Raw genomic sequence first — 13,614 nt, forward strand, 5'->3', positions numbered from 1 at the left:
GTATACATATATGTATGTTTATGACATATATACACATATATAATATATGGATATATGAATTTTGCTTAAAGGAGCAATATTGACAAAGTAAATAACATACTTAGAAAGCTCCATAATGATAATGGATTTGGTTGAGGAAAAGGTTAACACATGTAAAAAAAAAGTGAGGGATGAATTGCCAATTTTAATATTTGTAGTCTGACATATATTTTCACTTAGGGTTCATGTGGAGTTCATTTTGCACAAAAAAAGTTCTAGAGTTTTAATTTCTAGGTAAACTGTGCATGCTTAGAATTTTGATAGTGTTATTGAATGCCCCAAAAAGTCTTTGTTAACTAACACTCTGAATAGTAGAGCATAAGAACACCAGTATGTGTGCGTCCTTTTTAAAATGAGTTGTTATTAATCTTTTATGTTTCACTAATCTGATTGTGAAAAATATCTTATTGTGGTTTTAATTTGTATTTTCTGATTTATTTATGAGTTTAAAAAACTATTTAAAGATTAATTATCCACCTATTTTTCTGTAAATTTCTTATGTTCCTTGCCTATTTAACTGGTTTATAAGCTTTTTCCTACTGTATTTTAGGCAAGCTTTATTATTAATGGCATTTCTTTTCTTTAGATGAATATTTCCAATCTGTCAGTAGTCTTTCATGATAAAGAAGTGCTTCATTTTATGTAGTCAGATCTTTCTTTCATGATCTGGAATCTGAGCATTTTTTTTTTAATTAAGACCAATTTCTTGCTAAGGTCATAAATATTTGCCTACATTTTCTTCTAAAAAAAATCCCAGATTTTTTCTCCTGGCTTTCATTCATTAATTCTTGAGTAAATTATTTTCCAGTGAGATTTAAGTTAGCAATTATCTCTCACCCTCCTTTTTTTTTTTGGACCATATAAATAGCTAGTTTTCCTAATATTATTTAAACACTAAGCTATACTTTCCCCACTGATTTAAAATGCCCCTTTATTTGCAAACCCAATTTTAAGTTATGTACATATGTATTAATGTCTTCACTCTGTTCAAATAATATACTTCTCTATTCCTGAACATTATTTTCAACATTTGGACTTAATAGGACATGCATTTGCACATTGCCTGCTACCAACTTTAAAATATTTCACTTGTTAGATTTTTTTAATTTAATAATTTCATCCCCACAACAATATGGTTCAAATATCATTTACCATGGTATCTTAACTGTAAGGCATTGCATAAAGTGCAACCTTTGTTGCTAGCATTTCAGTCCACAAATCACAAATAGACATCATGTTTAGCGGCCAATCACATCACTTCTTTCAAATTCTGCCAGTGGTTATTGCATACTTAATTAGCTCATATACAGACAGCAAAATGTGTAGCTGTTTTGGCTCTTTACCAACAATAAACTCACATGACATTTTACAAAATTTGTCAATCAAAAGAGGTAACTAGGCAACAAAAGTAAAATGCAACAAATAAAAGTTATAATGCTGGAGTGAAACTGGATGTGTTTAGATTTGAAAATGATGACAGTAAAGCAAAATAAGATGTCTTAGATCTGCATGACCCTATGATACAAAGAATACTGAAAATCTCTGATTAATATAAAAACAGATAATTCATAATTACTGTGTTTTCTTAATAAATATCTTATCCTCTCCCAATCTGTAAACATTTAGTCAGAAAATATTTTTGAGTGTCTATTATGTGTCAGCCATCATTAAAAGTATTGAAAATGAAGATGTAAATAATAAAGTTCCTGGTTCATGGAATGCATTATGTAGTAAATTTTGAAATTTCTAGAGAAAATAAAAGGATATATCCCTATCTCATGCTAAATGTCAAAGTAGAGTAAATGGAATATAGTCTTAAAAAAATACAGAAACTAAACAGGAAAAATACAAGCAACAAATTCTAAGTTGGAAACCTAATTATAAAAGCAAAGGGAAACACTAGTATTGAAAAAAAGTAACTTTTAAAACATAGAAATTGACACAATTTTTACATTTAAATGGCATTTAAAAAGAAAACAATACACAAGCAAACAAAAAGCAGAACTGAATATATAAATACAGAGAACAAACTGATGGTTGTTGAGGGGAGGGGATGGAGGGGTGGGCAAAATGAGTGAAGGAGAGTGGGAGATACAGGCTTCCAGTTATGGAATGAGTAAATCATGGGAATAAAAGGTACAGCAGAGAACATAGTCAATGGTATTGTAATAGGTTGCATGGTGACAGATGCTAGCTATTCTTGTGGTAAGCATAGCCTAACCACAAGAGTTAGGCTATGTATAGAGTTGTTGAATCACTAGGTTCTATACGTGGAACTAAAATAACATTGTATGTCAACTATACTCAAATTAAAAAATAAAATAGGGGCACTTGGATGGCTCAGTCAGTTAAGCATGGAACTCTTGATTTTGGCTCAGGTCATGATCTCACAGTTTGGGGATCAAGCCCTGCATCAGGCTGCGATGAGCATGTAGTTTGCTTAAGATTCTTTTCCTCTCTCCTTCTGCCCTTCCCCTACTTGTGGTCTTTCTCTCTAGAAAGTAAGAGAAGAAAGAAAGAAAGAAAGAAAGAAAGAAAGAAAGAAAGAAAGAAAGAAAGAAAGAAAGAAAGAAGACAAAAATAGCATGGAAAAGGTAACATGTAAAAAAAGACATGGCTATAATAAATGTCTTCTTGAAGAGCTCTTTAGTTTCTATGATATAAACAGAATCTGTGAATAAAAAATAGAGTTATATTAATTACAGACTTTTGGTAAAAAGAAAGTTGATGTGGGTACAGCATTACTATTATTATTATTATTATTATATTTATCTGCAATTAAATAGAAAAGGGAAGTATATTTACTTACAAGAGGCTAGAGTGAATTGAATGATAAAACTCAGCTGTTTTCCAATGTTAATATTCTCACCTTTTTTATTGTTACTATTTCTCTATTGTTACTATTTCTCAGGTTTTATTTAGTAGATACTGCATTGAAACTGAAATTTAGTTTGTTAATAAAATAATATTATGTATTTCATCTCAGTCATTATAGCAATGATCATTAAATATTCCAGAGTATAATTCAAAATAATGATTTTTTTCATTTCTCCCTTGAAGTCCATTTTTCCGTTCTCTTACAGATAATCATTTTTACACAAAAAGACATAGTGTACACCTAGAGAATCTTCAAAACATACAATGGTTAAAAATATCATATTACTTATTTTGTTCACTAAAAATTCAGAAGGACTTTTATTATTAAGACAAATTGAAGATACAAGAGAAATGTTGATAGTAATTAAGCTATGTAATTTCCACAATGATACCTGTTATAGTGTCAATTTATCTACTAAAATATTATTCACTATTTCTCTCTCAGTCCACACACACATAGACATTTATACACACAGGTGTGGTATACATAACCCATTTTCCAAGAGTACCAAAAAGAGGAAAAATTAAAACAACAATTCTTAAATCAGGGTCTGAATTCTTTTGGTAAAACATCATTAGAGATACCTCTTGGAATTGCTTTATTGATAAAATAGACTTATTTGATAAACTTGAAAAGCAATGTCTTTTGCTTCTCGAATAAACATTTTTGTCTTTGATCTGTGTTTATAAAGAAAAAGAGCCTAACACTTGTTACACAAAATTCAATTTTGTCTATTTATCTTTCAGTTATTTTAATTCACATTTCAAAAAGGAGAACTTAGTGTCTTTTTTTATTTTTTTAATTTATTTTGAGAAAGAGAGATAGAGAGAAAGCACACGGGGAAGGGGAAGTAAGAGAGGGAGAGAGAGAATCCCAAGCAGACTCCATGTTGTCAGCACAAAGCCCGATTCAGGGTTCCATCTCACAAACCTGATCATGACCTGAGCTGAAATCAAGCATTGGATGCTTAAAAAAACTGAGCCTCCCAGACACCACTGAACTTTAGTGTCTTAATTAAAGACATTTCAAAATAAAGTTGTTGATAATTATCTTTCAATGCATATATGAGCTAGATTGAATTTAATGTTTCCTCTAAATGCCCAAGATTGGTTTAGGGATATGGGAGACAAAGAACAACCCCTACCCACAAGAAAATTGGTCTCTAACATTTTAAACGTAAGAAAAAGCACTTTCCTTACCTTTAACCACAATTAAATATGACTGCTATTTTATTTTTCAACAATGATAACATTATTATTAGATCTTTATCCTTTACACATCTTAAGTTAATCAACTGTGAGAATTTATTACTACCTCCAAACATTTCCCTTCATTAAATAATGTGATTAGTTCTTCACAGTAAAGATATGATGAAAAAGTCTTTCAGAATCCAATTCATTTCTTCAAACAGATCTCTTCAGGCAAAGTAAAATGAGTTACAATTAATTTATATTAATTGATCAATACATTGGTGAGTCTTAAATTACTATTCTTTATTGGGGGAAAATACAGATGTCTGCATTTGTGGTATTTTTTTTATTTCTATGAGAATATTTAATGAAGAGTAATATGTCCTTTATAAAAAGTCTGAGCAGGCTTCTGTGAGATAGACATGCCAGATCATGCAAATATATAATTTTTAAAATGAGCTGTGAACAAAGCTTAATCAGTTACAAACAAGTAAAATAAAAATAAACAATACTTATTATTTAAAATAATACTTGGTATATAGCCCTCAATCCACTTCCCACACATTAACCTCTAAAATATCTTCAAAGAAAAGTAATTATATTTAAGTAAACTATTTTATATTAAGGTTACATTGAAAACATTGTTCTGATTATTACACTTACTGTGAGTCATTATCATAATTTAGTCTATCGTGTCCTGGTAAAATTTACCATTCAGTACATAAAATGCAACCTCTCTTTTCTTAAATCCTTTTTGGTGATCAATAATTACTTCAATAAAAATTTAAAAAGGTTTAAACTTTGTGCCCAGTTCCAGAAATGTGTGAACATTTAGTATAGATTTAACTATGGATATAACCAGTTTGGATTTTGAAAATAAGAATACACTTGTACATCATCAAATCAAAGTGATTAAGAAATGACTGTGCTGGTGGTTGTCAAGATGTTATGCTTATTTTCTTTTTTAAAGCTAAAATAGGTTCCCAGTATTGTAATTTTGACATTTGTAACGTGTGTCTTCATAATTATGATAAGCTTTTATATTTCTAGTACATTCAAATAATTAATTCAATTACCAATATTTTATCCTCCACAAAAAAATGGAATCAGCTGTAAAGTGGTAACTTTTTTGAAAAAAAATGCCTCTTGATTTTTTTTCAGAGACCCTTTAGCCTTTCTGCTTCTGTTCATCCTGCCCAAATAACCATGCTCATAGGCAGCTGCAGAAACACAGGACTTGTAACGATGGGTGCTATAGGGTGAGCTTTCGATCACATGACTCTGAAATCAATGCATCCATTGGCCTCACAAGTATTTCAGCAAGAATATTTATCCCTGCTTCTTAAAAATTTAGACATTTAGCCTATAGGTAAAATTCTGAGAATAGCTCAGTTATTATTGAGAAATGAATTGGTCAGACTCTCTCTGCCATTATCCATTACTAAATAAATTATGAACAGAGACTATAAGACCAGTGCAACCTACAATGTCTAAAACTTTCTTCAATAATTATTATTACTTTTTTTATTAAAACTGAAGACAGAAGGGCAGCTTGGGTGGCTCAGTCGGTTAAGTGTCCAACTTCAGCTCAGGTCATGATCTCAAGGTTTGTGACTGACTGAGGCACCCAGTCACCCCCTGAATTCTTTTTCTTTAATTTTATGGGAAATTTCTTTTTCCTTAGTAACATTACCAAAAAGACTTCATTTATATTGATTACTCCATTATAATTAATATAACACAATTATATCATAAAGGGTTTTTCAACCTACTCGGCTTTTGCAAATGACCTCCCTTTCAGTAGTTACCAGGGCATTAATTATATGTCACCTTAATCATCATGCTTACATGAGAGAAAAAGACTTAATTTTAGTTGTGAATGATTTAGTTGTGTTCTGCTCTATTCCAAACTATTGAAAAATACATTAATAATAAAATAGTCTAAGTCTCAGAGTGAGAAAGCAAGCACAATGTCACCTTGTATGAAAATATGTGCATTTATACAGCATATCACATATGACAAAATATCACTCATTTTTACTGTATCCTACTTACATTATTTAAAAAGAAAAACACATAATTAACCATTATTTTTCTCTTAAAATTATATATATGAACACTTTGTTGACAAAAACTAGTAGCAGGAAACATTAAAGTACATTTTCCCCATGTTTTCCACTGAAAATGTTCATTGTCATTAAATGGGTGTTGGTTTAATAGTGTTTGTGTTTAGCACGTGCTATTCTAAACTGCTGTAAATAATCCTTGTGATTATATTCTCTACTTTCTTCTTATTAGTTAATTAGTCTATTATGTGACTAGATAGGCATATACACTTTTTTTAATTGTATCGTAGATTGGATTTACAGATAACAACTTTTAAGGATTGTACATAATTTTTATATTCAGTACAATTTAAATGAAAATATTTAAAGTACAATTTAAAGTCCCAATATTTACAAAACACTTATCTTCATTTATCTTCCTAGTATTCTGCAATTGGGTAACTAAATTATATCACTAAATTTTCCCACTGTATATAATTTGAATATAACTCACTTTTTTATTTCCTGAATCCCTTAGGATACTTCTCCAATCTTCCTTTCAAGTGAAAAATACTGGCTAAATGTACAATAAATATTTTAAAACTTATGTAAATTGCTAGGGGCAGTTAGCTTGAGCAATTAATTGAGGGGGCTGATGTGTGAAGATTTTTGTGTGCATGTGCATCTATTAAGATTTTTATATACAGTGAACCCACCCTGTGGACCTTAACCTGCTCATATACTATAAGCAGAGATGAGAATAAAAGATGAGATGGCTGTTTAAATCTATCATCTTCACTAACAAAATGAATCACAGTACTTGAACTCATTTTTGAGGGTTTTCACATGTATCATTTCATTTGATCTTTATAACTCTTTTTAAGCGGGCAATGCGTTCTTGTCCCTCTTCTAGCTTAGAGTCTGAAGGTTATAGTATATAAGTGACTTGCTAAAGGTCACACAACTAATCAGTTAAGCAGCAAGCACTTATTCTATGGTCTATAAAGATTCAATCTCATAATTATCATCATCATTATCATCACCATTTGTTGAACATATGGTCATGATTGTTTGAGCTGGTGTGGCTTTTATTTGCAAAAAAAAAAAGCTCTAATTTGGGAGACAGCAGAGTAAAAGAAAATAGTCTAAATATACATAACTAGATGCACTTCAGAATAACGAGAAAATTGCCCGGTGCATATTAACACTTACTTTTAATTTTAATAAGGATAAGTTAAGATAATGAGAATGAGAAGTTGTTTTTGTACACATGTAACAGACAAACACTAGAATTTTTAATCTATTTATTTCATGAAATGGATAAAGACAAAATGCTTGTTAGTTAAATTAGATATTCTAGTCCTAGAATTCATTGTATTAGAATATTTTTTGTTAACCAATATAGTCAGAAATTACCCACTGTTATCAGTGACATGTTACACGGTTGATATTATAATTTGTAAAATTCTTGACATTTGTTTTTATTGAGATATATTGTATTGCCAAAATTTCTTTCTGTGAAGTATTAATAGCTGACACTCCCAAATTTAAAATGCTTCCTTTTATTTATCTTTCACCTGATTTCATGATTAACAGATGGTAAAATTAGTCAAAATGATAATTCTAATAATGTAATATTAATTTCTAATTCATGGTAAACACTGTTGTTTGTAATGACAATTTAAATCATTCTTAACCAACCAACTTTCAGTCATTCTGGAGAATGACTTTTGTAGCCATAATTATATGCATTTTGTGCTGCTATGTTTAGATATCACCTCATTTCCAAATTCCTTTTCTCAGTTTTGGCCTTTTAGATAGTCTAATATTTGCGATCATAATAAATTATAGGTTTTTTCTGCTCGCTGTGTATTGTTATAGAGATCAGTATGTTGAATGGAAGTGACAGTTATATTAGAAGCATGATGGTGGGTAAGAGAGATTATTTTGTGAAAGCTAGACAGACATATACATTTATCAATAAATATGATTCTTCCCTATACCCCTATTTCCTCAATTTTTGTATTTCCTTTTTTTAAATGACTCATGATTCTTAATGAATAATCTATTGGCTACAATCAACAAAATTAAAAAAAATAGTGGCACAGAAGTCAGTTGTCATTATTTGAAAATAAAGATCTGCTCTCGAAAACATATGAAAAAAACTATCACTGTACTCCAACTCTAGGTTTAGTCAAATATAATAAGCATGTAAAATACCTCACTTTATCATTAAATTGTGTAACTTAATCTATGATTCTGTGGAATTCATGTTCGTTTCTTTAATCTCTAAATTAGTGTACATACTTAACAAAGTGACTCAAATAAGATGATATCACTATCACAAGTTTCCCTTTCAGTGAAGTAATAAGCTTGCTTTTCAAAAGTAAAAGATTAAAATACTTCTCATACTCATTTATAGTCATTAACAGTCTCATATACTTGCATGTAGAAAAATAACTTTCAGTATCTTTGGGAATAGCAACTGTTCTGTAACCTGTTTTGTTATATATAAACAACATTCCATTTTCAATGAAAAAAAGTGCATTAAATTTTTCAAAAGAAAATTCAAATTCCCAAAAAATTGTCTATAATTTCCTTTCTTCCAAAATTGATACATCCATAGATTTCTTGCTACTATGCAGACTAATCCTCTCTCTCTCTCTCTCTCTCCTCTCTCTCTCTCTTCACTGCCTCGTCTTTCAATTTTGATATCAAAAAAAATCAATTCTGGAATTCACTCTCTTTTTTTTTTTAATTTTTTTTTAACGTTTATTTATTTTTGAGACAGAGAGAGACAGAGCATGAACGGGGGAGGGTCAGAGAGAGGGAGACACAGAATCTGAAACAGGCTCCAGGCTCTGAGCTGTCAGCACAGAGCCCGACGCGGGGCTCGAACTCACGGACCGCGAGATCGTGACCTGAGCCGAAGTCGGACGCTTAACCGACCGAGCCACCCAGGCGCCCCTAGAATTCACTCTCTTTTCTAACTGCAGTCTCTTGAGATGCACTTACTGAGTCCATGATTTTAATATTGTCTAAATATCTATCCCCAGCCTTGACTTTACTTGAATTCTAGATACATATATCTAACTGCATAAACACCACTTTTATATCTAATAAACATTTCAAGCTCCACAGTTACAACATCTAAAAAGATGCTCTTGATATCTATCCCCATCTCATTTCTCCTCCAATATTGCCTTTTTCAGCAACCAGTAATCCCATTCACAAAGTTGCTTCAAATAACAAAACCTAAAAGTAATCCTTCATTTCTCTCTTTTTTTCATTCATCACATTCAATCACCAAAGCTTTCTGACTTACAAAACATTAACAAAACACAAATACTTTGGTCATCTCTACTAGTCTAACAGCCAAATGAGATTTCACTTTTGGGCCATGTTATAGCTTTCTATCTAATTTTCTTGCTCCCATTCTTTCTCAGAATAATTTTATTACCACACAGCCACCAAAGTTATCCCTTATCCTTTCCTGCCTAGTATGGTGTGTGTGTGTGTGTATGTGTGTGCGTGCGCATGTGTACAAGTGTGTGTGTGTGTGTGTGTGTGTGTGTGTGTGCTTTTAACTTGGACTAAAATATGTTTCTCTAGCCTCTCTTCATTGACCCTGGATATTCATTTTAAGTTTCACAAATGAACTATAGTTTTGCTTCCATATTTCTTTGGATTAAAAAACAAAGACTGTTAATTTATCCCCATTACTAAATTTTCCTTCGGTTTAAACAATCGTACTTCCTTCGATTCTCCTTATAGGACTTGACTCATATATGCTGCACTTTCCTGATACATCTCCTCTGAACAGTTTCCTTACAAAATGTGACCAGAACTCCCTTTGCTTTGGAATATTTAACATCTGAAAACATTTAGTCAAACAGTCCCATTGCTTATTTTTCATGGGTGATTATAAATTTTTAATTTTGCCTTGATTATAGGTGACAAAACAAGAATTTATTCTGGAGTCAGAGACACTAAATAATGTTGAACAAAAGAATAAATAAATGAATGTTAGTTTTTAAAAATTCTTAAAGTAAAATGCCAAGGCAATAAGTGTGATTTTGTTAGATACAATTCTACAAAGATAAAGACTTTTACTTAAAAAATTTAAACCTCTGGAAATGAGTGATTGGCTGGGTAAAACGTGATTGTATTATGACTGCATAATATCATAAAACATCCTGGTTTAAAGAAAATAAAAATAAGAAAATAACACATAGTCACTGCAATCAGGTATCTCTATTCAAAGTACCATCTTTTCAGTTTCAAAATGAAACAAAGCTTGAAGGATATGAATTTCAAAAGTGTTTATTCCATGATCTCTAGCAAGTGTTTTAAATGGTTTTTGTACTGTAGGATGATGGTACAGAAATTACGTTATATGAGGGGGGGAAAGAAAAACAATTTGTTAATAGAAATGTCGCATTTGGGATAAATTTCCTTTTTTTTCTAAATCTCTAAAATATATGTTTAATGTCACCAAAAATATTAATTATCAGTATCTCACAATATTTTAATAGAGTCAACTACATAATGAGCCATAGCTTGTTTCCAGACATATACAAGTATTCCATGCATTTAATAAACGGATGAATAAATGGAGAAAGGAAGAAAGGAAGTAAAAAGAAAGGAAGGAAGGAAAGAAAGAAGGAACAAGGGAAGGAAGGAAGGAGGGAAGAAGGTAAGGAGGAAGGATGGAGGGAAGGGAGGGAACAATGAAGAAATGATTATTTCTAGGATCCTATTGGCATATAAAATACAACCTCTCTTCTATGGTCATGATTTCTGTCTTTAATAATTTGTTGTTTTCCCATTTTCTTTTAATGTTTCATGTGCCTATATATTATTTTTAACAACTAGAGTTTTAAACTGCTTAAGAGAAGCAAACTGGTATCCATTACTTTCCTATATAGAATGTTTTAAATCCTATATAGCTGTCTTTCCTTGTATCTGTTTTTGTCTGCTTTTAAATATTTCTGTTTTTTAAGTCATCAAATAAGATTTGATTACTCACAAAAAAATAATGTTTTTGACATAAAATTGTGCAGTTCTAAGTTTTTCATATTAAATTACCTATTTTTCCCGACTTAATATAAATCAAAGTAATTTCGGGGCGCCTGGGTGGCTCAGTTGGTTAAGCGGCCGACTTCGGCTCAGGTCATGATCTCATGCTCCGTGAGTTCGAGCCCCGCGTCAGGCTCTGTGCTGACAGCTCAGAGCCTGGAGCCTGTTTCAGATTCTGTGTCTCAGTCTCTCTGCCCCTCCCCCGTTCATGCTCTGTCTCTCTCTGTCTCAAAAATAAATAAACGTTAAAAAATATTTAAAAAAATAAATCAAAGTAATTTCAAAATCATGACATTTTGTTTAATTAGGCCCTTCTGTTGAATTTAAAAGTTTTTTTAATAAAAACTAAAGTAGAAAAATTAAAACGATGAAAATAAAGACAGTGAGCATGGAAATCAGGAGAGCTAATAAGAATTAGTAAAACACTTATCTTTAAACTGAGATTTTTAGCTTTCAAAACAAATAAAACAAAATATCACCACTAATGTAAAGTGTATGTTTAAAGTATCACTTTTCAAATTATAAATGATGGAAGGTTTTTTTATTCACCTTCTAATTTTACTTGGCTTTGTTTATAATTTTAAAATTCACTCATTTCCATTTTGCAAAACTGCCTACACTTTTATATCAAAACTGTCAAATAGAGATTTTTATTGTCTTACTTCAAACATCAACTTCTTCAAGGTGCTTATCTCTTAAAAAGGGAACATTCAATAAGATAAAAGTTATAAACATTAAACACATATTTTAATAGGGAAAATAAAGTACTATATAATTGGAAAATTTCAGTATAATTTCATTAGTATTTTTTATTTAGAGCATTCCACATTCCAAACAACTGTTTAAATACTAAATGCTTTGAATACAATGCTTCTTGTTTTTCCTCTTCTTTAGAACTATTCCCTTATTTACACTAGGTGGTAATAGGTAATTTATCTGCGAAAGTCATCTCTGTTATTTAGCAAAGTAGCTGCAATTTTATTTGGTACCTGCTTTGCTACCACATCTATTCTTGATCAGAGCAGAGAAATAAAGTCATCTAGAAGCAAAATATTTGACTGAAGGCTATCTTTGTTTATATTTCGTGAGAACCATTTTATTTATTTATTTATTTATTTATTTATTTATTTATTTATTTATGGAGGGGGAGGGCATAGAGAAAGGGATAGAGAGAGAATCGCAAGCAGGCTCCACACTGTCAGCACAGAAACTGATGCAAGACTCAATCTCACAAACTGTGAGATCATTACCTGAGCAGAAATCAAGAGTCAGATGATTAACTGACTGAGCCACCCAGGTGACTCGAGGAGCATTATTTTTTTAATTCAATGTCTTCAAGCTAATCTAATCTATATCTATTCAACAAAGGATGCTTTATTTTATATCTTAATGATGACTTTCCAATGTTATTTGTGAGCTTTGGAAATTAATTATTTTAACAGAAAGTAAGAGATAGTAAAAGAAATAGCTCTTTTTAACAAGTTTAAAAATCTCATTACACAGTTTTAACTTCAAATGAATAATCAATTATAGATAAGAATTCAATAGCTAAAGCATCTATAGTCTTAAATATCAAAACATCCAATAATATATCTCAACATGGTTTTAAAAAGTAAGATTACATTGGTTTAATAACTATAAGTGATTGAAGAAAATTTCAAAAATGCACCTGACTTTATATATATGATTTTTAAAAATCATTTATTCTCATTTAACATAACTGCCAAATGCTTGTACATCAAAGCTGCCAAATAGGAATATTTTAGTGTTTTACTGCTTAACATTTCATCCATCTTCCTGATAGGTTCAGAAAGATTTATGCCTGGAATAGAGTATACAATGAGAGAAGGAGAAAAAAAAAAGGATAAAGCTGTTAACGGGGAAAAAATGCTAATAATAAATAGAAACATCTAACACCTATCATGTTGAATTGTGGTATGTGTATGTGTATCGATTAAAACATTTCTAGGAGATATAGTAAGGCAATAAAAAAAGAAAGAATGCACTTATATGATATACAATATAAAATTAAACTATCTTACATAAATACCTTACATTTCAAAAGAATAGTGTTCAAAATTTTTTTAGCAGATTGTGGAATAATTTTAACTCTAATGAATTATATGAAAAGTGTTGTTATTTTTGTTTGTTTTTGTTTTTAATTAAGGAAAGGCCCAAATTCTGGTTTTATATTACAGATAGAAAACTGCTCCAAATAAACCATACCCATTTATCTTTCAAGGCCAAGAGAATGCCCATTCCTGAGACTTTCAGTGTTACAGAAGAGAAGAACAAAGAAAACTTTCTTTTCCTCTTCTCTCCATGTCTGGCATATTTGTGTATAATCATGGATTTTCTATGGAAAATGAGACAAAGGGAAAGA

At 30.7% G+C, this 13,614-nt stretch overlaps 1 protein-coding gene across 1 annotated transcript in view; it reads right to left on the reverse strand.

Annotated features, from left to right (window-relative positions):
- Window positions 1–13,614, reverse strand: part of CNTN5 (contactin 5) — a 1,382,461-nt gene that overhangs the window by 1,246,864 nt on the left and 121,983 nt on the right. The window lies entirely within an intron of this gene.

Source organism: Prionailurus bengalensis, chromosome D1 (genome assembly GCF_016509475.1).
Source record: "Prionailurus bengalensis isolate Pbe53 chromosome D1, Fcat_Pben_1.1_paternal_pri, whole genome shotgun sequence".
Taxonomy (NCBI): Eukaryota; Metazoa; Chordata; class Mammalia; order Carnivora; family Felidae; genus Prionailurus; species Prionailurus bengalensis.